A 24196-nucleotide genomic window follows, 5' to 3' on the forward strand; every position below is an offset into this window, starting at 1 on the left:
GCTGTTTGACAGGAGGCACAAATGTTGACAGATTAAGTGGCCCAGCCAGTTTAAAATGCCTATTTAGTTTAAATACAAAATTACTCCTCAGTCAGTTCTTGAAAGCTGGAAGAGAGGAAGACGCCGCTCTGCACCACAAAATGTGTGCAAGAGACTATCAAGTCTCAGGCAGAGCTTCTGTCCTTTCCTGCTGGATCGCTGTTTCCCTTGGCATGCAGTGAGTAAATACCAATTCCTATCACAAGCTACATGAGAGCAAGACAGCTACAAGCCGAACACAGATCACAAGGCCATGCTCCTGATAGCAGGAAGAGGATGTTTATTGCATCAAAGCACCTCTGCTGACAAAAGACATGAATTATATGCAACTCAGTTTTAGATTAAAACAAAAATCTATTTACATTAAGGAAGCAATTCCGAACCACAGGCATTACTTGTTGCAATTTAGAAAATGTATGCATGTGAAAGATGAGGCAACTAATTGCTCTGGTGGAAACTCATCATCACATTCAATTATTCAATCTTTATTATCTGATGCTAACACAGACCAAGTGTATCTTAACTCTTTTTGGTCCTTCCACTCACATACCTGCGGGAAACAAAGTCCAGCAAAGTAAGCTATTGATTTTAGAAAGCCATTTGTCCCTATATATAATATATGCTGACATGTTCTTCCTGTCCAGCCATCTTTTGCCCTTCGTTATACTCATCCATGGCATCTTCCCTCTGATGTCAGTGCTGCTGAACCTACTGCGTCTGATGAAACATCCTGGTATGAATCTTTATCTTACTTGAGTGGTATGAGCCTGGATTTGTGTGATCAAACTTCATCAAGTTACTGCTTGATCACAAAACAACAGAATTTTGAGGAACCCTTAAGGGCCATTTTGTTCATTCCAAACCACAAACAGAATAGCGATAGCTAATAGCTTCTGAACCCCATCAGCTTTCACACATGGATGCACCACAATCTCTCCATAAAATCAGTCCCACTGCCTTGAGTGTCTCTCATCCTGAAGAGTTCTTCATATTTAGAAATGGTTTAAAATAAAGCTTCAAGTGAAACTACATTGGACATGGTACAGTGGGCACAGTACTGATGGGTCGGTAGTTGGACTTGACGATCACAGTGGTCTTTTCCAACCCTTATGATTCTGTGATTCTATGTATTCCAAAACAGACAAAATTCCTACTAATCAAAAAAAAAATAAATACTTTGCATTGTGTAGAAACTCTTCATCCATGGTTGGCTACTGGTAGCCATTCAAAATTCTAAAAGCAAGAATCTATGTTTGCTGATGACGAGAAATAGGCATTATTTGCTAAACAATACTGCTTTTCATTTCAATTTCCTGTGACTTCAGACACAGCACACCAAGTGATTTTGGTTTCACACTTCACTACCATAGTTGATTTGGAAACAGAAGAGGCAGCATATAACTGCACACAGTACTTCAGGAGGTTTCTAATGAACAGACGAATCCAAGTTACCTGTCTGGAACTCCATAGGAAGTTTCCTACTTAATTTCTACACAAAACATAGAGTTTAGTACATGTGCTGTGTTAGGGAAGAACAAGCAGTGGGAAATGGTTGCTCAGTGGTAACAATTAATGGTAGTAATTAAATTTCCAGGCCATGAGGCAAATGTTTATGAAATGTGGATTGTTGCAGGTGAAAGAATGAGTTTGGCACTGAAGATTTTGCACCTGAAGCTCTAACGAGCTCAAAACATCATAGATAATTTTCTATTCTCCTCTTAGAACAACTGGGAAAGAAACCAGCTCCAGACAGACACTGATCTCAGTTCCATCAGCATTGAATAACTTTAATACATAATGAAATCATTTTAAACCAGTTCAATCATTTCATAACGGTTGAAACAAGTATAAGTAAATTGAAAACTGATCATAAATCTTGTTTTCTGATCGAATTAATCACCAATGAATGACCATCTACAAATTTACTTATTCAGTTCAGCATTCATCAACGTTGTATTCTTCCTCTGACTTTCCCATTTAATATTTTAGGCAGAAAAAAAAGATTTTGAAGCTTCTTTGTTTCCCATGAAGGTTACTATTTGTTGAGGCAGGGATTTATGACTCCTCTCGGTGTTGTTCAACACCCAATGTTGTATTTCTAGGAAATACATGAAGTTTCAGAAAGAAAAAAGACCTGAAAATGAACAACTCTAAGAAGTTTGGAGGAAAAACATATGGGAGAATGGAAGACAGGAATGAAAAACAATACATTGTCTCAAGGGGATTTCCCAAAGCCGGACATTGGTCTTTCAATTCTGTCTACAGCTATTGCTCAGGGACATGATTTAGTGGAGGGTTGTTAGAGTTAGGGTGGTATGGTTAGGTTGCAGTTGGACTTGATGATACTTAAGGTTTTTTCCAACCTGAGCAATTCTATGATTCTGTGATTCTATGGTCCATCTATCCTTACCACACTCAAACTTCACCCGGGTACTTCCAATGACATTGACCCTCACTTTACATCACTACACCATGTGGTATTGCCATTCTGGTTCCTTCATGCAGGAAAAAACTACACTGTGCCAAGCACATCAGTGGCAGCAGCACAGGCAGCATGCTGGATGGGTAAATGCCACCAGTCCAGGGCTGGATCTCTAGTGCTACCTGGCTCAGTCCAGCAGAGATGTACAGATATGAGAAAGAAAGAAGAAAAAAAATGGCACAGAAAGTGTTCCACTTCAGCATAGACAAGGCTTTGCCAAGATACCTAGCTGTTCAGAACTTTTGGAATAGGTCTGCACCAAGAGGAGTGAGTCTGAAGTTCTCCCCTCCTCACCCCCACCTCTGTTTTATAGGCCTTTACAGTAGACTTTTCTCCATAGCCACAAAGATTTTACTTCCTCTTGTTTTGTTAAATAAAAGCTGAGACTCTCAGAAATAAAGCAGGAATCTAAAAACCTGGAATCTGAGCAATGTAGCAAATAGAGGGAGGCTTGCAATGAAATGTGTTAGCACTGCCAGCAGCGTGATTGTCTTTGAAGACACAACAGCAGGCTGCTAGGCAATCAAGAGGGCACCAAGGCAAACTCAGAGAACACATTCCCTGTGGAAAAAACTCAAAAAAAAATAACAATACAAATTTTAGGTCAAGAACTCCATCTAAAAATAAAGAGAACAGTTCACAAGGAGCAACAAAACAAGAAATATTAAGAGGAAACCTTCAGAGGAATGTAGCCTACAGTAGGATTATAAGCTTTTGACTCTGATTCTTACCATGGGTAAGGATTAGCTTTGATTACACAACAGCTCTGTAACTATTAGCGACTTGCTCACTTGCCAGCTGCAATAAAAGCAATGTAAAATACATTTAGTCAATTTTGACACCAGAAATGCAGCCATAGGGCAGGTATTTTACCGCAGCTATGGGAAAAGAGACCCGTTTTTATCATCTCCTGGAAGCAGATGCAGAGTACAGATTGTATGAGAATCAATATCATTACACCTATTCTGCTATTCTTTCTAAAGTCTCCCCTATCCACACCCCAGACAAAACAGTAACAACCAGTCCTCTACCTTCCACCTTTCGAGCAATGCTTCCAAAACACATTGGTTGTTAAAAAATCCCCGTTCAGATTAAACCACGTGGTCCTTCCATGGAATAAACCAAAGCCATTTCTGTCTGTGCACTTCTCACATGGGATTGCCTGAAACTGGAGCTTTCCAGCTCCCTACTGCCCTGGAAGGTGGCTAATTCAGCTGTGCTGCAGCCACTCACAAGCAACAGTGGGAAGTTAGCTGCCAGCATTCATCCTGTCCAAGGGCCTGCTGTATTTTTCGTCTGATCAAACTGTGACAGAGGACCATAAGAAGACAGAGCTCTACATTGAAAATAGTACAGAAATCAGATAAATGCACACATAGAGATTCCTCGATAAATGTGTTAAGATCTGAATTGGGGATTAATAGGATTTGATATCTTTTCAGAGATAGAGCAACTCAATATATAACAGGTTTTAGATTGCCTTTAGAATATCTCTCTTCTGTGTATCAAGCCAGACACTGGACTGAAGACAGATCCCATGCAGCACTTTCCAGCAAGTGCCCTACATTCTGGGTTAAAGACTCGCACTTTTACTAGTGTCCAAGGGACTAACAGCTTTTGAACAGGAAAGCTGAGTAATGTTCCTGACCCATCCCTCTGTAACTCAAATAATTCACTTGAGAGATGAGATCTGAATATCCCTATCCAAAGGAGGAAATGGAACATACATCACTCGCTATTTATGTAACACATAACATTTATTTATACAAGTACCATTTATTTGTACAAGTACTCCGATCACAGCTATTTGCAACATTTCGGGTTCAGACCACTTCCTTCCTTCTGTTGCCTCTCCATCCTTCCTCAGCTACAGCTCTAAATCTTTTTGAGGGACCAGATCTGAGTTATGCTTGGAACTTTTACTTGGTCTTGCCAAAGCTCATATTCAGATCGAGGAGGATTCTCAGCAGTTAACAGGCAAAGATAAGAAACAAGCATTTAAAGGCTTGGATACCTTCAGGCTCATATAGATAGAAAAGTTTTTTGCAAACTCCATTTTGGAATTAGTCCATACACTGTATGTGAGATTTTGGGATGTCCAGCTCAGTTTCCGATAGGATTGTTCAAAGAGAGGTACGATGGGATCTTAGCAATATTCAATTAAGATCAGAAAATTAGGATATTGTGTTGACTTTATCTACAATAATTATTAAAGTCAGATGGAAGTAACACTAATATCTACTGTTACATACCTTTCTGTTCCAAATCCATCATTCTTGAAAGCCAGTAGGAGGAACAGGACAGAATCACAGAACCATAGAATGGCCAGTGTTGAAAAGGACCACAATCATCATTGAGTTTCAACCCCCTGCTATGTGCAGGGTTGCCAGCCACCAGACCAGGCTGCCCAGAGCCTCATCCAGCCTGACCTTGAATGCCTCCAGGGATGGGGCATCCACAACCCAAATATCTAACCTAAACATCCCCTGTCTTAAATGTGATGTGCTCCTGGTGGTGGAGGTGTTAATATGTCCATTGACTATCCTAGATTTAAAGTGAGAGATTCAAACACTGAACTGAAAGTTCAATTCTTGAGACAGGAACCCCTTCCTTCTTTATTACTTCTGTGGCCAAGATGAACATCTTAATTTCCAAGTAAATTCCCAGGAAAAAAAAAAAAAAAAGGAACTCAGGAAGGGAGACTGTCCTAGTGTCATGGACCTCATTGTCTTAGCTTGGAATCAAAGAAAAGCCACAAATAATTAACTTCAGAGAAATGAGACAGGAGGGCTGTGTTTACGGATGCCTTCCAAGGACTCTATGCATTATTTTGTACATTGTAGTGCAAAGGTAACTAAGTGAAACTTTTTTTCCTGAAGCGCTACCACGGATTTATGCGTAGTTTGTTAATATTGATTTCATTTCTTTTTATGGAACTTTCTTTCTTCCAGCAAAGGAAGTCATTCTTTGAAAGCATCAAGATTTATGCCTTTCTGATCTGAAATGATTGAGCTAGTATGCTGCTGAGTAACTTTTTGCACTGTTTTATCAATTAATAGGCATGAGAGGCTAAAATTATAGCACTGAACACACTCTGTGCTATGCTACATAAAGGCTGTTTTTCTTTTGCTGAGTTTATTTCAGTTTGAAAGCCCTCCTTGGGAAAGTTGTGATAAACATTCCCATCTTAAGACTGTGTATACGTACAAAGCTGCCCTCTTTGTATCTCCCAAGGGATGGGTTGAGTTAAACAAAAGTTTACTGCAGCACCATCTACTGGTAAACTTGCTAAACTTCGTACTACACGGCCTCCTTTCCCTGCAAGGAGAGTGGTGAGAACCCTTACTTTTACTACAAGCTGGTGTAGGCTGAAGTCGGTGTGGTACCTGTGTGTTTGCAGGAAGAGAGGAGAAAGTGATACATCAGATGGTGTGGGAGCACCCAGTGCAGCTGCTGGCACCAGCACCTTGTGACTTTGGTTCCTAAAGAGTCCTTGTGCTACAGTTTCCCTTTTTTTAAAGGAATCTATTATCCACTTTTCTCCAAAGTAATATTTGTAAAGTACCATGAAATGGCTGATTTAGAGCAGGGGAAATTGTCTGAGGAGAGACCTTGTGGACAGACTTGGGCTCTGCTCTACCTCCCCCTAAAAAGCACACCTGTTGAACTCAGTCACTGCAATACTGTGCCCAAACATTTGCCATACAAAAAGGAACATAGACAATAGGACGTAGATCCCTCACACCTCACAGGTTTACTAGATAAAACAAGTTGCTAATAGTCTCCTGTTCCAAAGGATCTGTCTAAGAATTAACATAGACTAGGGAATGTGGGTGGAGATAGAATAGATGTATATTAAAATGTCTTAAAATCTATCTCTATAAATAAATCCCCATTACCCAATTTAAGGGATTGAGCTCTCCTGGAAATGAACTAGCATCCTTCTAGGCCAAAATGTCCTTTATTTCATCTAAATCTCTACCATTAAATTCAACTGCAGGAAGGCGGCTCCTTAATGGCATTAATCTATTTATATCTCTGTTCTTCAATAATTGTAGAAATCTCTTTTCTCTGCAAATAGGAGCAGAATATTTGTAAATGCATGTGAGCAATACCATGCCTGATTTTGTTCTATGCTTTCTAAAAGTGTCGTCCTCTCAGGTGGAATTAGCAGGATTAATGTAAGGACCATTAAAGGACAAAGCCCTTCTTAAAAATGGATCCAGACCAATTTGCCTTTTGGTTGCCAAGAAATACATTTAGGAAAAATCAGCTACTTTGCATTTAGAACATGAGATAATTCAGTAATGTCAACATCCAGCAAAATGGACTGAAGTGCTGAAGTGACTACTGCCATTGTGTAATTAAGACTCAAGCCTTCAAGGTTACAAAGCAAAGATACCTGTATTCCACTGAGGTTGACTCCACTACACAGCCTAATTATTTCTAAGAACAGTGGCAAACCACGTCAGACATCTTGCTGCTGATTTAATAGCATTATGCTTCTAGAAGACAAACTGCATCTTTCAGTTACACCTGGAATGGCAAACAGAGCATTTAAAAAGAAAAAAATGCAGCTATTGGACTTTCCTCACGCAAATACCTCAAAGCATGATGTCATCTATAAAAGACCAAAGAATCAATTTGAAGAAGTTTAAACATGTGCACACCCACACAGGAAAATGCCAAGAGAATCCCATGGTTCTTTTACTAAATTTACCAAGTTTCATTTGAATTCTTTTGAAGACTTTTTGTTTGCTTGAGTTTGTTATTTATTATTGGAATTCTTTGGGGAATTTTTCCCATAGCTGTAACAATAAACTTCTGTTTCCACAAAATCTTTTCTGATACAGGCTGATCAGAAACCAGTAAAGCCATTCAGGTGATGCTGTGCACAGGATAAGGCGCTATAATGGCTCAGCTTTACTTTTATGCATTGCTTTGAACAGTCTAACATTTAACCGCTTAAAGTTATACTTCTGAAGGGTTATCTGCTCTTCTTCCTTCTCTGGAGTGTCTGTATTAATGTAGAAACTATCTGTGTGTTATATCTCTGAGGTTGTTTCTAATGACTCCTTTAAATGTGCTTTAATGCAACACCTAATTTCAGTTCTTTTATGATGCCTAACACTGATGTATGTGGGTTTCCTCAAAGTCTCATCAGCCTCTATAGCCTACAGCAATTAACCAGCTGGTTTCATCTGTACGTTTTTCCTTCACACCTTATCCTGAATGTTAAGAGATTGAATGAGATGCAATGTGAATCTTTGGGATATATATCTGCCTTAAAAAAAATAAAAAATAAAGTTGACAACTGTGATTTTTGTGAACAAAAAAATAAAAACAATAAAATGCAAACCTCTGCTAAACCAGAAACGAATAATTCCCACCACAGATACCTTCCAGTGCTGTTAGGTTTATATCTGGTTGGAAATAGGAGTTTTTCCCAAGAAAATCGTTAAATTCTTTTAAGATGGAAATGTGGATCTTTCATCAAAAACCCAAAGATTAACTTTTCCATGGAGAGGACCTTGATGGTGCTACTGGAAGGTCTGACAAACGTTGGCATTTTCCAATGGAAAACAAACTGTTTTGGCACACATACAGACAAGACTTGGTCAGAAACAAAGCAAAAGGGAGAGAGTGGGAAAGAGGGAAAGCAATTCTTCATTAGCAGAAAATTTCATATCATTCCCACTTATCATTTCAAGTTGTTTCCCCATACCAAACATTGTCTTACTTAATCATTTGGGTATTTTACTTAAAGCTATTACACACAACTTCATGGAGCTCTCATAATACAGCACTGTTAGCTCTACAAGGGACCACATTTTATTTCATGTTTCCAACATTTCAGTGTTGAAGGCCATTTATCTTGACTTACCTGTTGGTTTTCCATTTTTTGGTTCATCTCAATGGTGTCATTGTATTGACACCCATACCCAGCACTGCTGTAGTTCCCTACTCCTCCGCTACTTCTGGTTTATTTGAAATCATTTCTTGTTTATCTTTCTATCTTCAGTTATTTACTTTTCAATTTCCTTCCTCATCCCGCTTGACTTTTCCTGTAATAGTTTGCTCCCTCTTTCGGATCAATTTGGGCAGGATTTCCATTTTCTTTCTTTGGCTTGAATAACCTCTTAAACTTTACCATCAGAGGAAAAATCTGCTATTCTGATTGAGCAATTAAGATTCTTTAGGCATGTTAATGAAAGGACACTGACAAGTGACTGAGCTATATATAATCACGGCCTTTTAGAAAGTGTCACCAGAAATCCAGGAAAATAAATTCACTAATACTAGGTCTTCTAAACCCCATTAGAGAGCAACGTCTATGAGATAGGCTGAATATCTCATCAGGTCGCCCAGGTTCTCTCCTGGCTTTATCTTCATGATGAGCTTCTCATTGCCATATGTGAACTTTCCAGATGAGATTCACTCATCTGATTATTTCCCTGGGGGATGGGAAAAGTACAGCCCTAATTAGAGCTCTGCTTTAATATGAAATAAATATTAATTGCCTTTTTTAATATGAAGGTGTCTACAGCTCCTGCTTGATTCTATTATTAAGAATCATTTTCGTTTTACTTGCTTTTAATCTCCAATGTTTGTTTTGCTTTTACTATTAAATAGACCTTAAACTTGCCCAGATTGTAGCAGTTTGTATTGTGCTATTATTGAGAAAGCACAGAGTTTTTTAGTTCATTTTGAGGCAGTTTCAATGTAGCTATACAATATTATGTCTCAACCTATAAAAATACAATACAATGCCCAATTGCATATCTTATTCACCCATTATGCTTGCAAAGTTTCCATTGAAGAGAGAGTCTATCTAGCAATCTTATGTATTCCTGTTAGAAAGAGATGCAAATTCAAGGTATTACTCAGCCTACTGTTTTGATCATTAATTGCAGATCCAAACATTCATCACACGTCATGGTCTTCTTTCACTATACACTATGTGATTTGTTTGCCTGGTGACTATATTTCATGTTTACTTTCATATATAAGAAATCACCTAAGCAAGACTATATCAATTCAAATTGTGGAGGGGATAAACAGATTTCCATAAGAAGAGACAAGAAAAGTCTGACAGGTGTCGGTTATTTCACATAATGTATGACTTGAGAATGCTTGCTGTGATGGCAGGGATGTTAGAAAAGTCACCAACCAAAAGTGAATCTAATTGTGTCCTTTACCTCATTCAACTAGCATGTGAAACTAACATTTATTGGTGAATATCCGTTACTTACTATTGAAGAAGAGAAGAAATCCTGGAATCTCTCTAACTGATTAAGCTTTTCTTCCTGTTTTGAAACAGCCTTAGCATGGAATGGTATTTATATCATTTTTCAATTTTTTGATTTCCACAGAAATCTGTAGGATTATACTTCTAAAATAACAACCAAATGTCAACGCTCATTTTGATTCTTTAAAGGCCAACAACAGTAGAAATTAGATACAATATCTACTCTTGACAGTATTTTTAAATACTCATTAAAATGTGTAAGAAACATGGACATCCCCTTGTAAAACACATATCTGGAATTAATCTAACAGGGCTGTCAGAAGAACTCAACATGTTAGTGGTAAGGCACCACTTACCAGGAAGTCAGAAGGATGGTTTTCCAAGAAAGAAGTTTGAAGATACCAATGCGGAGGAATGATTAATACTGAGGAGAGGAAATGGGTGGGACTTGGCCTTGCTGCAAGGAGCAGGGCTGGAAGAAGAAAAACATGTTACAGAGAGAAAACTGAAGTTCTCATTGCCAGTCCTGCTATTTTTCCTAATGTGACCTGTTTTTGTGTGTGTTTGCCATGCTTTTCTTTTTGAAACACTGCGGACGTTTCCTTACACAACATCCACGACAATGGCTTTCCTATAGGGAACCCCAGGAATACAGTTTTTGCTTTGCAACTTTCCCTGTTCATCAACAGCAGCCTGGCAGAAGTAAGAGGCAGGCAGGAAATCCTGGAGAGGTCAGTTTTTTTTTGTTGTTATCACACCATTGCATCTGAAATAATTCCAGGATTCAAGCCAGAATCTTTGACACAAGTGTTTGTAAGCTAGAATATCAAACTAGAACGGAGTCAAGCTCTGTTTGCTAAATAAGAAGCCCAACTGTGGGATTTACAGAAGTGTCTGTCTTGGGAAGAAAAAAAATAGAAAGAAATCCAGAAGTTTTTCTGGACTGACAGAGCTTCAGGATCGAATGTGATCTGTAGGCAGAACTTGTGTGAGATTTTTATCCCTGACATCCCAGCCATCACGCTTGAATATTCTACTTATGTAGCCATGGGGGATTTTTAAGTTTGTAGAAACACCCAAACACATTCTTCAAAACAATACAGTGGGACTTTCTTGTGAAAGCAATGCTAATCAAATGCAGCATCCTGTGCTGTTGATGTCAGCCAGCAAGCCGCTCGTGGCACTGCTAGATTCTCTGCTTTCGGGCCAACAGGCGTATTGTGGAGCGCTTTCTCCATCTGTTCTCAAAGCAAATGCCAGGATGGTCAAGGTGTCAGAACATCCTGCTGAAAACACGATCAAAGAAGTGATCTGAGATGCCATGCAAAGATTGGAGTCTTTGCAGACACAAATTCTGTAAAAATTAAAAACAACAGCCCTATAAAACCTTTACGTGATGCTTCAGTGAGAATAATTCTGGGTGGGCTCTGAGGCAGTCAAGCAGTTTGCAGCCCACATGGATCAGCAAAAGTGAAGACAAACAGTGAAATGAACTAATGATTTTATAAGGCAAAGTTAAAGGCAGAAGTTGTATGCTTATCCACGCTGATTAGTAAGCCTGAGTTCCTTAAATACACCTTTCATTGCTGGTGCTGGTCTGCTGCAGAGGCATCCAACTGCCCCAGTTCTTACTTTGGGAAGCACATTAGTCTTCCACAGGGCTACAGTTGGCTCGGGGGTGAGGAGGGCAGCAGGCCTCCCCCAGCACAGCACAGCAAGGATAGCCAGAGCAGCAAAGCCAAACGCAGAGGCCTGGCACCTCGTCCTCCTTCCTTCTGCTCCCCTTAGCACAGCAGGAGTGGCCGGGCACTGGGCCCTCACCAGAGGTAGCCAAATTCCATTGTAGCAGTGCTGCCGAACAACCTGGTTGTAGTCTGGACTACAGTGACCAGAAACAAACTGGCTGCAGCTGCCTGATCTTCCTGAACTTTTGGTTCTTCCAAATTCTGTATTCTTCCATAGCAATAGTCAGCAAAGCCTGTGCACTCTAAGCTTTCATTTAAATGTAAAGCACCGCATTTCCCTAACTGACCAGAATAGTCTATTAGGATTTGTGTATTAAAGCCCAGCGTTTTCCACCTATTGAGTGCATAAACAACAGTTTAACCTTTATCCCAAGGCATGTGCACCCTTCTACTCCTAGAGAAATGAATTCATGTTAAGCAGTCAAATCAGTATCAACCTGACCTTTAAACACATCAGTGTTTCTTGGAAAAATATTATGGCTGAGATGCCTACTGTGGTAAACAATATTAGCTGCTCCAACCCATTGTTGAGCCATGCTGTGCAGAGCCTTATCAAAATAAGGGGGTGGAAGCCAGCGGGGACCACAGATCTTCTGACAAGCTCCACAGGATATGAAGAACAATGTAAATGTAACCGTACTGGCAGATATATTTCTATATTACTGTTCCAGAGATAACAGCTAAGGTGAATCATTTCCCACCACCTACAGTACTGAATTATTTCAAATTCTGAAGGGACCATATTTATTTCATTGGTAGGTAGTAATTTACTTAGCTGAAGATCATTATATTTATGTGTCTGTGAAATCCTCACAATAATTATATATTTGAGCTGTCTCAGAAGTGCTATATATATTCTCATTAGTCATGTACTTCCAAGGATATTATCATTTTTTCTTCCTCCAACAACCTTTGCAATCTGAGTGTGAAGTACTGCACTGCCTATGAACCTCAATTCTTATAGTTTTCTTAAACTCCAGTTTAATCAAACAGCAGGGTGGCCTATATTCAAATGCAAATGCTAAGCGTGCTATGAAATATCTTCATTTCCTTAAATGACTGCACCGCAGAGCTTATTTAAAACAGACTAACTCTGTGCAATGGAACAGAGAACATAGAACAAAAATGTCCTCTGTTCAATAGAACTTTTGCAAAACTTCTCCCAAACAGGTCATGAAGATGCTCAGAGTAGGGTAAGGAGATAAAGGCGATGGGGATTCCTTGGTTCCAATCCTATCTGTGCCAGATAGTTAAGTTACACCTCACCAGGGTGGCGAGAGGTCCATTTATTCTCTCCCATGCACTTCAGAAGTCTCACATGGAAAATATTTTAAAAACACAAAATGTTGTGTTAGCCTAAATGTAAGTGGCATTCTGTGTAGGCTAGAGATTAATAAATCCCCTGAACGTCAGTCCACTGAGTTGCAGTGTATTGATGTTAAAAACTTACAGTCTCAGGATCAGAAGATGGTTTTTCCTTCACCCCACAGCTTGTTATCCCCTGCCCTGAGGGCCACCAGGTAATTTGTTTTTATTCTTTCCTTTTCAAATGTAACGCTGAGAAGAGGTGCTTGGCTGGCTGACAGCCCTGGAGATGAATATCCTTGCTTGTGATTAATGCAAATACTCCACCCTTTTTCAGAAAGTTTGAGCCAAAGAAACCCGAGAGCATTACAAATATTAATCACTCACATCACCACTCCAGTTTCTTATTTATTTGAATACCTTCCTCAAGCAATAAGAAAACAGCCTCAGTTTTATTTTTCTCTACCATCCCTGCCAAAACCAGACAGGCTGTGCAGTTTGTTTTTCCCAGTTTAAGTTGATGATTTTTTCTTTCTGACTTTTGAAAATAACCGAGTGTGAACGGTTGTGGTGTAGAAGTGTAGAACACATCAGGTCACAATTACTCATTATCCTTGGACCTACCAGGATAATGAATTACAGTTACAATAAACAACGAACACGCTTAGAAGACTATACATAACGTAATAAAAAACACCGGATGAAGCAAACAGACCACTAAACTCGCAGCCCAACAGCACTGCACTGCCATTACCAAGAGGAGGAAGGAAAAGGGCAGGGGTTAAGTCCCACCCCAGACTGCGTGAGCCAAGGTCAAAAGAAAGATAAACAGCCCTCACTCTTTTCTGTCTCAGGAAACCGAGCAGGGAAGGAGATACCGAGGACTACCTCACCTCACTCCAGAACACAGTGACCCTGGCTGAGCACACTGCTTGCTGCCAGACTGCTGTCCTCTAACAAATGGTGTGGTTAAGACACAGACAGGTAGGTAAATACGCATCAAGCACTATGAAGCAGCAGGAAAGCAGTTTAAGTAAGAAAGCAAGCTTCCCTACATCAGAAGATGTTCTGGCTTCAAACACTGGCTCCTCTTGATCATCAACCCATTGCTGCAGAAACCTTTGTTCTTCACTTTGACAAAGACATCCCTTAGTACAGGCAATTGCCATAGCATTTAAAACTCTATACTGTGACTAAAGGAAAAGTTTCAGATCAGATCACTGAAGAATCAGTTAAAAATCATAACAGCATTTCACTTAGCCATCCTTGTGGCAAACTCACACCAGCAAGTACCTGGCTTTCTGAGGAGCTCACTACATCCCTCAGCTTTAAATACAGAGATCTAGGTGTAGCTCTATATATTATATAGATACATGTTATATCTAAATCTATCTATCTATATTATCTGTATAAAATCATCCTGCTGACTTCTGTGGGGCTGCTTCCATCCATAGGGACAACAGCTAGAGAGGTAGGACCTATTTCTTCTTCTCACGTGAGCACCCATTCCTGTCCAAGGAAATACTTTTTTACATGTTTGTTGTGAAAACAAGCAGTAAGCAAATATAAATTAGCATGACTTGGCAAAAATACACGTCCATTATGAAACCCATCCACAGCAAATTTATAAGCCTCAAAGACTCTCACAGTTTGCAACCATGCTTCCGAATCTACGATCACTGCCACATTTATTTTATTATGATATAAAATAAACATCACACCTTTAAACTTTTCACATTGTTAATAAATCAGCTCTGGAGAGATGACTCACGAGAGGATCGTGCCTGTGCTTAGCAGAGTCCCACAGATACACAAGAGATGCAATTACACCAGAATAGTCAATTCTAAGCCCTGACACGGCTTATTATTTGACTAGCAAACAAGGAACTTTTTCAACTTAATTGCAGCCTGGCTTTTCCACCACTGATCTTTTTTGTCCTTCGTTTCCTTTAACTTTGGCCTTCACAGAATTTCATTTTAATCCTTTCGTTGCTGCTGTTCTTGTTTCTTGGGTCTGTTTTACACTTGGTATGGGTATGTGCAGCTTCAAAATATATAAACAGAGTTGCTGATATGATTTACCCCATTTCAGCTCACTTAATTCAGATTAAAGGAATTTGCAGAATTAATATGAGCCATGAATTTAAACTTAACTACAGCAGTTCACCCTCAGCAAGTTTGCAGATGACACCAAGTTGAGTGGAGCAGTTGAGGTGCTAGAGGGAAGGGATGCCATCCAGAGGGACCTGCCAACCTCATGAAGTTTAACAAGGCCAAGTGCAAGGTTCAGCACACAAGTATGTGCAACCCCAGGAATAAATACAGGTTTGCCAGAGAATGGCTTGAGAGCAGCCTTGAGGAAAAGGATTTGGGGTGTCAGTTCATGAAAGACTCAACATGAGCTGACAATGTGTACTTGCAACCCAGAAGGCCAACCTTATCCTGGGCTGCATGAGAAGAAGTATGACGAGCAGGTTGAGGGAGGTGATTCTGCTCTCATGAGATCCCACCTGGAGTACTGTGTGAGCCCCCAGCACAAGAAGGACATGGAGCTGTTGCAGCAGGTCCAGAGGAAGGCCACGAAGATGATCAGAGAGCACCTCCGCTATGGAGACAGGCTGAGAGGGCTGGGGCTCTTCAGCCTGGAGAAGAGAAGGCTCTGGGGGGACCTTCCAGCCTTCCAGTACCTGAAGGGGGCCTACAGGAATGCTGGTGAAGGACTTTTTATAAGGGTATGTAGTGTCAGGCTAAGGGGAAATGGCTCTGGGGGGCTAAGGGGAAATGGAACTGGAAGACACTGGAACAGGTTGCCCAGTGAGGCTGTGGATGTCCCTTTTGTGAAGCCATTCAAGACCAGGCTGGATGGGGCTGTGAGCAAGCTGGGCTAGTGAGAGATGTCCCTGCCTATAGTGGGGGGGGGGGGGGGGGGGGAACTAATCTTAGAAGTCCCTTCCAGCCCAAACTGTTCTATGATTCTATGAGTACTTCTAAAACTTACAAAATCAGTGAATTTTTTGTCAAAATGTTTATTTTTGGACGCATCTTCAGACTGCAACAATCCCTACATCACAGCATGTATATTTTTGATTAGGAATTATAATCCATATAGGACAGTATTAAGTATACAGCAATAATTACTTGCACGATCCACGAGCTCCTACCAGATTTAGATCCAGGGATCTGCACCTCCATGAACAGTGCCCTGGCACCGCTCCCAGTCACACACCACGGGCACAAACCTGTCCTGACTGAGCAGCACTTTAGTCCCCTCCTTATGCAACATCTCCATTGCCGTGCACATAAGAAACAACTGATTTTCACACTGTAACCACTGGCACTGGCAGAGGACCCAGCATCCTGACAGCCTGAGCTCTGATACTATAGCAAGAAAGTGCAGGGCAGAGCGATTGCTTTCACGACGTGCAAAGTTGGGCCTTTGCAGGTCAAGTAATTACCAGCCATGCAAATGCATAAAGTGCTGTCAAGTCCACAAAGTGAATGAGAAGTATTTGGAGCATTCATCTTCTAACTTGTTATCTCTGATACATGGACGAAGTCTTACATTGTTTGTATAGCAATGCATAAAATATTAAAATTAAAAGGCTTAGGGACTTCCGAGAGGAGGAAAAAAACAAAACCATTTTAGATTCAGAAACATTTCATCAATATGTAGTGCATTTACATACCGGAATCAGAGAGCCTTGATTATGCATGTTTATTGATTTGGGCTTTATTTTGATTAACGATCAAACTATGCCATGTCTTGTGAGGTAGAAAGGCTTGAGGGAGCTGGTTTGTACTTCAGGAAATCCCTGCTATGCAAATAAGAGGATATTCTCATGTGCTTTGACCAAGTGCGATAGTAACAAAGCTCCCCAAGCATTCTCTTTCATACACGGGATAACATGGGTAGCAGTGCTTAACACAGAAATGCTGCATAACAATTGTTTTATTCTTCATTACCAATGACTTCACTGTCTCACCTTGGACAAAAGAACAAGCTTAAATTCCCACAGTGTCTAATTTATTGTTACTGTTGGAGATATGGTTTTGTGTCAGAATGCATATGTTATTTCTAGAAATGTATTGCAAAAATCCTACTGGGGGGAGTAAAAGGGAGTGGGGAGACAAAGGGAAGGAGTAGCAAAACGTAGCTGGCTAGAAAAGTGTTTGCTTCCTTGTTGGCATGTTAACCAACAGTAATGCCATTCAGAAAAATGAGAGAATCTTTCATTATACAGAAAAAAGCTTTAAATACATGTAAGAGTGCAAAGGAAATCTGAAGACAAGCTTCTTATGTACAGCTCACTAAGGAATTCAGGAATCGGATAGATTTTCTCCATGTTAATACCAACATTTAGATCATATGCTGGAGAGCAGGCTGAGGTTATTCTGAATTTACCCAAGGAGACACCTGCACAAGGAAAGTAAACTAATTGAACGGTCAGCATTCTGACATTGGAATTGTTCTTTGGGATTTCAGCAGCACCTTCACCCGTGTAACAGCTGCCCCATTAGCTTCTCATTTCTACTCTGGCTGTAAAAACAGAACCTACATAAAGTGCAACAGCAGCCAGAGAACAGATGAGACGGAAGGTGAGGAGGAGTTTCCTCCTGAAGGTGCAATCACAAAGCATAGTTTTGAAACACCCTGGTAGTCTGATACAGTATTGGAGTAGAAGGGCACAGAACGATTGTATGCAAAGGCTTCTCATTGAAAAATGCCATAGATTCTGTGACAAATTATCATTCACAGCTCAGCAGAGTTCGCCTTCTGTGTCTTGTGGGTCTGGGGACGACAGAATATTGTTGTGCCACATCCTCCTCCTATGACCTAAGAATATTCGCTGCAGCATGAAGCAGCTCTCAACCAACATCAAAGCAAATCTGTCAGCATCCTGCCTGCAGATGCTGGGGTGCGTTTGGAGAGAGACTTGGCCATTCCCAGAGAGAAGAGCTGGAGTCAGCAGAACAGCCAGAAGGGTCAGGATGCCACCACTCTTCCTGTAGCTGTCTTAGTTTGCATGCAGTTGTCTTAGAAATAGTGCCTCTTAATGTCTTCACTGTTTAATAAGCCTGCCTTTGCTTCAGGGACTTTTAAATACAAGGTAGATAAAACATTCATCTTACTCTTCCAGTTTGAGATGTTGGAAATTTTTCTCCCTTTTCAACAGCAGCAATATTATCCATTGATAAGCTTCACTCGACAACCGTTACAGGGTAACAGGGGAAAGCAGGACAGTCTCTGCTTAAGAACTCAGTAGCAGTCTGCCTTTCTGATGCTCAGTGCTGGGAATGACAGAGCGAAGTAAAAAGACTGGGGAGCTCACACCTACTTTCCAGGCTGTTTCTGGGTCTGACAGCCCATCGATGGGGACCTCAGTTTGGTGTTTGGGGATCCCCTTACTGCAGTGGGTTCCCTTTCGATCACTCTGCGAGAAGAGATTATCTGAGCTATGAAAGTACATACACTTTTTTTAACTAAACAATTCCCATTCATTTTTCCAGTCTCTTCACAAGACTGAACAGAATTCCAGATTTCATAAGGAATTAGTTAACCTAGAGGTTAAAGCTCTTCTGTATTTAAGCCTGAATTTAACATTCAGAGTAAAGAAAACTGCAGCAGAAATTAGCCCCTATTGAAAGCTTCAAGCTAAAAATGTCACAAGAAGTTGAATTAAATCTTAGTAGTAAATTAAAGAACTAATTTTGTTAATTTGCTGAATATTGTCAATCTTGTTAAAGTAAGTTGCTGTGGTCAGATTATTGGCTTTCAAAGGCAAAACAAAATACCACAGATTAAATAAACTTGAGAATCAGAAGCATCAGAAATGAACAACTAGAAAAGGGTGATTAAATCCATAAAAGCATGAGACTGAGTTGTCCCTGTCTGTGTATGAATCACATAGTTGCATTTTGCTGACACGATTCAGAGCCCAGTGAGACCGGTAGAAATGCAATAATTAAATTCACTCCAGTAGATCTTAAACTAAAGTAAAACTTACATTTCAAAACAAAGCTATTCAACACATGTGCCCTCCTATGGTACCTAACTGTATCGCATGCTACGAAAATATTTCTAAGATTAAACATTAATTCTATTCAAATGATAGTAATATTAATTTAGAATGAAAATTAATACATCCCATACACAGAAGACCTTCACAGCAATGCTTAAAAGCTGCCAGTGTAAATTTTAACACCACTGACAAAGCCAGGATTAGGCGTTTTGATGGCAAATATTTTGCTTCCCTATCAACAGCCTTTCCCCCCTCCAGGCCTTTTATTTTTTTTTACAACACAAGTCTTTAAACCTGGCACTTAACTCCATCCATGAAATATTATGCAATATGTTGATCATGCTGTTTTTTAATTTCAACTCAACTGAAGAAGCATTGTTGAAAAGAATTGCTATATCCCAGGGGAATCAGGAAATTAAACTTTATTTATTGGGTTTTGACTTTCCCATAAGTAGATACAGCCATATACCATCTGATTACCATCTGAGGGGAGGCACAGCTTGAAAAAGAGCACTGCCAATGTGCCACTGGGCCATTGATTAATTAAGCAATAAGATGAGAAGGTCTGTCGCTTAGGGTCATTAATGCATGCCTAAAATGCCATTTGAGGCTCTAATGTCTGGTTAGCATTATAGACCCCGATCCCACAAGAATTTACTTCTGAGCACAGTACTTGCTACTTTTGTTGGCCTGTTCACACAGAAGGCACTGCCATTTGTAAGCATCAGAACGTTCTGGACAATCTAAATGTAATCTTTATTGGCGGGGACAGGGGAGGAATGAGAGAGGGAAAGTATGTTCATTTAAATTTAGAATACAGCTCTGTTTGGAAATAGCATCCTTCAAGTGATGCAGTTTGCCTCATTCCATAGAATATTGAAAGCGATCATAAAAGCATATGGTCAGCCACTCGTTTCTTAAAATAATCCATGGACCAACAGCACAGCACAGCAAACCGAAGCACAGGGAAAGGAGGGCTGCTCCCAGCAAGAGCCTGGGAGTCGCGTTCTGACTGTTCATAGCCATGGCCTTGCTGCTGACTTTGAGACAGCAACCTCGGCACAGCAATTAAGTCATCTGTAACATGAGTACTGCTACTTAAATACTTTGTGGTGCCACTGTAAGAATTAATTAATTGCTATTAGTGTACTGGTTTATGATTGACATTTTACTATTTCTACACATTCTGTAACAAGAAAACAATCCTCAAATTGTTCAGAATTTATAAACTGTTTTGGGTAATCTCGAGAGGAGACCATTCTATACCCCTCTTACCAAGCCTGCTACATTTTGAACTAAATAGTTAAATATTGATCGGGCTTGAAAGAAAACATAGGCTTTCTCTAGGTCACCCATCTGCAAGGAGACTGACCCAAGTTCCAGTCCTTGCCTCAATCAATGTTTATTTCAGATTTTAAATCCATACAAGGACCTTGACTCAGGCAACCCCTCTCCCAGGGGATGTCCTAACCCTGGGGTTGGATCACTGCACTCATCCGTGTGCACACATGAATGTTCTCGTGTTGATCTAACAAATGGCTAAACATTACATACACATGAGAAAGGTTCGGCAAGAGGAAAGCAAAGAAAATTTGCACCACCACATATTAAGCCACAACTTTCTGCCTCAAACAGTGCAACAACAGAGGAAAGAATAGAACTTATTTCAAATGGGTGTCACAGTAATTAAGCTCTTATAAAAAAAATATGTGATAATAGCTGCTCTTTATACACCTACTATAAAACGTGATGTGTTTGAGCATTCCTCTTGATGAGATGACATGAGAACAATTAATCTGTGGCTCTTCCCTTATAAAGGTTTGTGCTTGGTGCTGTCAAGACTAAGCCATGTTGGACTTCTCCAGATACAGCATTTTAAGTACCTGTGGAAGTGTTTGGGGAATTCAGTGTCCCGCATCCACCAGTAGATTAATGGAAGTTCAAAAATATTCTCTCTGAAAGTGCTACATAATTTCCACTTTTGGTGCATGCAGAAATAGCTACATAGTCTCTATAGAAAGAAAAGAAGTTGCGAGTTCACATTTTAAAAACAAAAGATCTGCTTTATAGGCTTCTGGAAGATGATTTCAACTCAGAGGCTTTGAGAGATTGAGGCTTTGAGAACCACTTCCCATCAGCAGGCTGAGAAATATTATTATCCCCTGAGCATGGAAGGCTGAACCCAGAACACTGTTTCGGGCTGCAGACAAATAGAGCAGGATCCAGCAAAGGGCAACTAAGATGGTCAGAGGTGCACGACTTGCAAGGGGAAGCTGAGAAAAAATGGGCTTGTTTGGTCTAATGAGGAGGAGGCTATGGGCAACCTGCAGCAACTTCAGAACAGTTACAGAAATGACGCAGCCAGACTTTCTGGTAGTGCCAGCGATATGCTAGGAGGCAGTGGTCACAAAAGTGGAGGGTAGGTATTAGGAAAGTGCTGTTCATTAGGACTGCCCTGCAATGCAGTAACAGGTAACCTGGAGAGGCTGTGCAAGCTTCCCCCTTTCTGGGCTCAGATCCACAAAGCCACGGCTGAGCTAATCCTCTGCTGGCACCAGTCTGCCCTGAGTTGGAAGCTGGACTAGACATCTCCCTCGAGTCTCCTCTAAGAAACACTTCTTAGGCAAATTCAGACCAATAGAACTACTCTCAAACTAGGATCCCTTCTGTATGCAACATTTCAGAAAGGATAATCTGAGATATTTCACTTTCAGGAGACTATACGTAAATACAACAAACAAGGACTAGACAAGGCAGCAACCTGACAACGTGCTTTGCATAGAAGCTACACAGTTGCCTGATTGAATCATAACTTGGGTGCCTTAATGGTTCATTCACACCCACTGTTGCCATACATTCAAAATATTGTCAGGATTACTCTCCTTTTGAATGGACTTTTTTTTTTTTTTTTTTTTTTTTTAATTTGATATTTCAGAGATAATATTTTAACAGCTCATTGGTTTAATACTTTGTCAGGGAAGCAGACATGCTTGGGATAAGGCAGCCCTGTGTAGTCCTTTCCCATCTCGGAGTGGGATGGGTCTCAGCTTTTGTCACCTATAGCTCAAAACACAGCAGCAACAAAGGGAAGTTAAAGAACAAAACATGAATTTGCAAAGACTCTGTTAAATATAGAGATACCACATCCAAAGGTCCCACTTCAGAAATATTAATTCTCATCAGCCAGCACCGTTCTACTTGACAAGAGATCTATACTTCCGGTTCAACATTAACATCATCATTACAGATAGACCAGTATTTTGCTTGGCCAGGGAAAAGTTAAACCAGTGTAAGAACATTTACAGAAGTTCAATATCATCCACAATAAAAACACTGTACTTCTCGAACTGTATCGCTGTAAACAAAAAGCACCTTTTTTTTTCTTTTCTTTGACAGATCTCCAGCAGTATTGCTACTGCTTAACTGTACAGCCCAGGGAAGGAAAAACACTCATCTTGAGTACATTTACATCAAGTTACTTCACTCCAACCAACCTTGAGAGCACGCTCTAAGAAACCCCATTTGAGCTACATGAAGTGATTTGATTATGAACACAGAATGATTGGGTTAGCAGCTGATGACTTAGAAGCCAAGCTGCTGCATCCCCACTGAATTACCAACTCCACAAGCAGCACCACTCCACCTTCCATCTAACCTGCCACACAGGGTGGGGGATTCAGGAATCTGCTTTCCTTGAGCTTCTTTAGGCAGCAAGTAAACAAATATGCCACATTTATATATTGCCTCATACCGTACCAAACACAAACTCATCTGCTGTCACAGCACATCAGTAGCTCACATATCAGAATCAAAATGACTGTATTTCACAGGATACAGCATTCATTTTCTAAGTGAAATAATAATAGAAGGAAGGCTGGTATCAAGCTTACCAGAAGGCCGTGTGGTCCAAGTGAAAGCAGCATTTCTCAGATCTAGTAATCAGCAAACAGGGCAGGAAAAAAAAAGAAAAAAAGAAACACTTAATCATGTAGACATAACCATCCAGATACAAACATAAGACCATATTCCAATACAGTTGAACTGATGCTATTTGAGAAACAGACTCCCTTGTATCTGGACATGGAAAGGGGTAGGGGACAAAGTTGCTGCTTTTCAACTCAGACCTATTAGTTAATCAGTACCTGACAATTGCCAGGTTCAGGTAAGTATCAACTCATTCGACCAAAGAAACTTGGAGCCATCTGCCCATCCCCTTGCTTTAAACCTCTTTGATAAATTTCACTTGAATTGTGTGCATTAGCTAACATACCAAAATAACCTTTAAATTAATGTGAAAGAGATGCTTTAAGGAAGTTGTATAGACAGCCCCTAATCTGATGCTGGCTGAGGAGAAACAATATCAAAAAAAGGGTTAGGACAGCTGCTTATTTGAAAGGGCTGTAGTACAAAGCCTGCTGTTTCAGTACAGGGGTTATGGCTTGTAGACAGCTTGTTGAAAATTTTGCAAGGAACTGACTTTTTTCTGTTTGTTTTCCTCCAAAAGAGGGACAAAAAAGCCTGTATTTATCAGCATCACTTCAAGCATACCCTCTGCTTCTCCAGAATAGTATCTGGCTGAGTTAACCTATAGTGTGCTCATTGTGCTGAGCCTACCTCCGCCCATCTGATCCTAATTAGCTACCAGCCAGGGCTTTCCTGTGCTGACTAGGAAACCTTTATGGGAGTTAGCAGCCCTCCTACTCTCTCCCCCATCCCCCAAGAAGCAAAGAAATCATGTTGAAAACATATTTTAACTCAGTAGGGATTTCTTCTCAGAGACGTTATTATGACAAGGTGAAATAAAATTAATGATTTTACCCAAACTATGCAAGGCTATGACTTTCTGAGAATTTATCTGAGGCTTTTATCGTTCAGCTCAGAATGCAGTGTGTGGCGTTTCATGTTATTTACTGGAGAAATGCAGCCAGAGTGTTTGGCACGTGGGAATCGCCAATGTTGTTCAACCCAGCACACTGCTCTTTGATTTGTATAGAGGTTTCATAAGTCCTACAGTTTGTCCTCCAAAATCTTTATCACAGTATCACTGAGAACATGTAACTAAATGAGTCTGCACTTAATTCTAAAACAAATCCGTGTTTGACTCAAAACATGAGAAAAAGATATGGAAAAATAAAAGTAATCTGGAATCTTCCTACCGGTGTTTTAAGACATAACAAACTACAGCAATTTATTTCACCGTATCCACTTGTAATGTTAAACCATGGATAAACATTACCAATGTAGCAAGAATGTGTTTCTTCCTTCTGATGGAGGTCCAAGATTGCCCTCTTGAGTATGCCAGACAGCATGGGGTACTTCATTTACCATGTGATTGGCACACGCTTTAGTTTTGAAT

The 24196-nt window shown here is 40.3% G+C and overlaps 1 protein-coding gene across 2 annotated transcripts in view; it reads right to left on the reverse strand.

Moving 5' to 3' along the window:
* CTBP2 (C-terminal binding protein 2) overlaps positions 1-24196 on the reverse strand; it is a 251733-nt gene that overhangs the window by 222320 nt on the left and 5217 nt on the right. For both annotated transcript variants that reach the window (XM_040702806.2, XM_046943168.1), the window contains one exon: positions 22731-22772. The gene's annotated coding sequence lies outside the window, so the exon portion shown is untranslated. The remainder of the gene's footprint in view (positions 1-22730; positions 22773-24196) is intronic.

Source organism: Gallus gallus, chromosome 6 (assembly GCF_016699485.2).
Source record: "Gallus gallus isolate bGalGal1 chromosome 6, bGalGal1.mat.broiler.GRCg7b, whole genome shotgun sequence".
NCBI classification, from domain to species: Eukaryota; Metazoa; Chordata; class Aves; order Galliformes; family Phasianidae; genus Gallus; species Gallus gallus.